At 50.2% G+C, this 4345-nt stretch overlaps 1 pseudogene; it reads right to left on the bottom strand.

Moving 5' to 3' along the window:
• Nucleotides 1-567: 567 nt before the first annotated feature.
• LOC114494822 lies at nt 568-1828 on the bottom strand (annotated as a pseudogene).
• Nucleotides 1829-4345: the final 2517 nt, after the last annotated feature.

Raw genomic sequence — 4345 nt, 5'->3', positions numbered from 1 at the left:
CGTGGTCTCCACTGATTGGTCAGCAACAGGGCAGGGGGTCCTTTGTTAGTGCAGCTGGTCCTGGCAGTGCCCACCTGGTTTTGTTGCTGTTCTGGGCCCGGAGCTGAAATACAACTGAGGCCTAACTGTTACCCCTAGGGAGGTGAGCTTCTGCATCTGGCAGTAACTTACTTCACCGTTGTGTTCAGCTATCTGTCTTAGTTTCCCCATTCTACTTGACAAGGAACTTCCCTAGCTTCTTACTGTCATCCTGCTTTGGGGGAAGGGAACAGCCACTATTTCAGCCCCACACTGCCCCAAGTTGTTGCTTAGAATTCCGGCTGAAAGAAAAAAAAATCTGACATCTGCCAAAAAAAAAAAAGTCCCTTCTTAGGATGAGCAGTTAGGTGGATCTCTGTCTGGTGTTCCAAGACCTTGATGTTTTCTGTGACAGCTGATGGTGGGCGGGGGCGGGGGGGGTGCTATAATGTCAAAAGCATCTCCATGTCAACATAAGAAATGTCCAAACCTGTAAGAATTTGTATATGTATATTTGGGGCAAACTGACAATTGCCAGGAAGCAAAACCTCAACAGATTGAGAAAGTGCTCTGGAAAATGGCAGTGTGGCACCTTATTTTATACATTACAGTCAAAGGAGGAGGCATAGGGGGTTCCATGAAATGCACTGGTGATAGATAAGGGAGGCTGGAGAAAGCAAAGGTGGGGAGGTGGACTTTGGAATTGGATAACAAGGTAAAATGACAGACACGTACTTCTTTTATGTACGGGATTAACAGTCAACAGTGAACGTGATAACAATAACAATGGGGGGTTTGTGGTCTCTGCTGTCACGTCATGTGGTGTCTGTGCCCCAAGGGTATGGAAAAAAAGGAAGGCCAGTGTAGGTCTCCCCATGGGTGGCCTGGCCAGGTGCATAGCTCCTGGGTATCATACCTGACATTCCAAAGGTATGTTGTCATAGAAGCAAAAGAAGACAATACACAGGCTCAAATGAAGTAAAGATTCACTTTTTACCACGGAATATTCTAACCTGTGGCAATGACTGCCCACCACGACCTACTTGTAGATAATAGGGGTTAATTTCAGACCATCTCTGAGTTTGCAAGACTGTCCCGCAGGCCTCCCCTGGCCAAGTTTCTTACGTGGCCCTTGTCCTCCACATCCAGGAGGAACAGTAGGATTGTCAAAAGGCAGCTGAGTAGCCTCAGTGTTCCTGCCAAGTTCTCACCAAGGGAAGGCTCGGCTGACTCAGGTACAGTGTCATCTGCTAGTTCTAATGAATTTTCCACTTTGTCGTTGATATCAAGAACAGGATGACAAACACCTATAGTTTCTATACAACTATTCCTTGGCTTCATAAAGACTTTGAGCTTTAGACAGGACCTTCTTCCATCATCTGGGATTGTAGAAGAGACATAGAAATAATCCGACTTGAATTCAAATCCTAAGTAAGAGGGCATGAAGCGTTGGAATTTTTCAGAGCTTTAGTGTTCCATTTGGAGAGAGGCCTGTCCCAGTTTCATTTCTTGAATCCTTTGGAAGCATGGTTGCACACTGCAGCCATCCAAGTTCACCATGTAGAGGACATAGCCCTCGGTCTCATCCTCCCTGGCCAAGTCATCATAATGAAGGCATACAACATCCAGGTAGTCATGTACACAGACGTCATGTGGTAGTGACCCCTCTAAAATCTAGGGTTGCTGCTGTTCTGATAGGCTGTGCCGCGGTCGGCGACGGCCTCAGAGACGGGTCCTGACTGAACACACACCATCCAAAGCCCCGGAAACACCAGCGTCAACATCTTCACCTGCAACACCGCGCCTGGACTAGGGACGCTTTCTCCAAGGAGAAAATAGCGATCTGGAGAAAGGGTGGGAAGGAGAGAGCGGGAGCCAAATAAATATGAATAAATATGAAGAGCGATAAGAAAAGAAAGCGGCACACAACAAGCTGGGGGGCGTGGCGTGGGGGAGGAAAGCAAGAAAAGAGGCAGTGGAGTGGAGGGGCTAAATATAAACTCGCACCACCCGCGCCCCCAAGGGTTTAGAAGGAAAAACGGAATACAAGATGGAGAGAAGCATGGGAGCCTGTGGTGGCCGCGGGGAGGGCACGGTAGGGGGAGCCCAGCTGTGTCTAGGGCGGCGGCAGGCCTGTCACTCGGGAGAAGGAGGCGGCCGCGAGGGTCGGGACAGACGGCGGCGCCCTGTGCACAACCACCTGCGAGCTGCGCACCGCGGCCACGTGGAGACCTGCACTGGCCTGCCGCTGGCTGCGCGGGTCTCCGCCGCCCAGGCCTCGCGCCGGCCCCACTTCGCTCCACGTTGCTTTGGCGGCGGGTGGGAAATCGCAGGAGGAAGGCTTGTGTGGATACAGCACTTGGCGTCTGTGTTGCGAATTCGGGGCAAGGCGCTGCGAGGGTTGGGAATCTAGAGCCATGGGCCCAGCCCCGCCGGCGTCCTGGAACTGGTTAAGGGTGAGCTAAGCTGGCGAGGAGCACTCCTGCTTCGAAAACCTCAAAGAAAAGTTTGGCTTTCCGTGTTCTCCGGCAGGTCCCCGGCTGGGTCGGACTGCCGCGGCGGGAGACAACACCGCAGGGGCTTTTCTGGGCCGGGTGTAGGTGCACAGAGTGACTGAAGCGCAGCTACCAAGCTGCCAGCCAGGCGGACCTGGGACGCCCATGCCTGCAGGACGACGCCACACCAACAGCTGGGCAAGAGAGCGGGAGGGCAATCACTTGCGAATGAATCCCTCCAACGCCTGGATGGGCCAAAGTCAGGCTTCCATCACCTTCCTTCCGGAGCGAGAAGGAGCCCCCAGACGCAGCAGGGCCAACAGCCTCCAATGAGCTCTGGGGAGCTTCCCTGCGGCTCCCGCGACACCGACGGGTTCAGCCCCAAGCCCAGCAACTTGTAGAGACGCATCAATCCATGATAGGAATTCTAGAGAAGGCACACAAATTCTTTAAAATTTGCTCTTAAAATTATAGAAGCCAGAGCACACAGACATTGTCTAACCCCATTTTCCCCCTCTCTCCCTTTCCTAATCTCTTTCTCTCAAATTCTCTTTCATCTCCCTGCCCCCCACTCACTCTCCTTTACTCTCTCTCCAAAAAGCACAGCAAGTTTGGAGACAAGTAGCCTGACTGAATGAGGAATTTGTACAGAAATGGAGCACATTTTAAGCCTCTGTGCTCTCAGCCTTAGAATTGAAGGATACCAGGTGTTGGATTTGGGGGAGCCTAGGCAGAAGACCAGAACCAAATTACCTTCTTTCTCATGTTCCTGCCTCAGAAAGCCCAGGGAGTCTGCCCCATCCACGCTACTCATGTGACAGACAAATGCCCAGTGAGACAATGCTTTGGGGAGCATCACAGCCACCCAGTGATAAAAGGACAAAAGCCAGAACTGATGAGGAATCCCAGCCTTTGAAACTTCTTGGCAAAGCCCATGTTTTCTCCCCTATTTTTATGTGTTTGCTTTCTTGTTAGCAAATAATCACTCCATTTTTAAAAAATAGTGCTGGATTATGCTGTCAGGGAACAAGAAATAAACATTTCCTCACACATGCTAGGAATCCTCACTGCAACACTTGCAGCTCTGTTCTCCATGGATCTGGTTAGTTAGTTACCAAATGGAAGAAGCAGGTACACAGAATTAAGTAGAAAGACCAGAGCCCTAGAAGGTGTTCCTTCCCAGACTGCAGCCTGGCTGAGAGGCTAAGTCAGGTCAAAAATTCCATACACATTTATAAAGCAATGACTCTGTGCTAAGCACTTGCTAGGTGTGAAAGCTCTGAAGTCTGTTCTGCTATCTAAGAACTCCTGTTTGCCCTCATTTTGTTGTTTGTTCTGCTAAAGATTTTATTCATTTATTTTTAGAGAGAGGGGAAGGGGGGGAGGAAGAGAGGCAGATGCATTGATGTGAGAAACATCGATTGGTTGCCTGTCACACATGCCCTGATCAGTTACCTAGGCATGTGCCCTGACCAGAATCAAACCACGACCTTTTGCCCAACCATTTGAGCCACCCCAGTCAGGGCTGTTGTTTGTTTTTGTTATTTGCTTTTTGCAGGGGGTAGAAAGATGGGCAGTTTTGTTTTATTTTCCATTCCAGGCAATGTTTAATTATTTTGCATACACCCAGCAGGGATTTATTTGAGACTCTAAGCAAATGTCCCCTGGAGTGACTGTGCCATCTGCCTAGAAGGAAGTGAAGGGTGGTGACTTGGGAAAGGAGGGAAGGTAGAGAGGCAGATGTGTCCTCCAGGTGAGGCTAGGCATACTGAGGACTTGGGGAGGGGGGCTTCTGTGGTTTCTTCTGAAACCACAGAAGAAGATCTAGACTG

The sequence above is a fragment of the Phyllostomus discolor genome, chromosome 4 (assembly GCF_004126475.2).
Source record: "Phyllostomus discolor isolate MPI-MPIP mPhyDis1 chromosome 4, mPhyDis1.pri.v3, whole genome shotgun sequence".
NCBI classification, from domain to species: domain Eukaryota; kingdom Metazoa; phylum Chordata; class Mammalia; order Chiroptera; family Phyllostomidae; genus Phyllostomus; species Phyllostomus discolor.
Note: the sequence above shows the minus strand (reverse complement) of the source record. Positions and strands in the feature narration are given on the sequence as shown.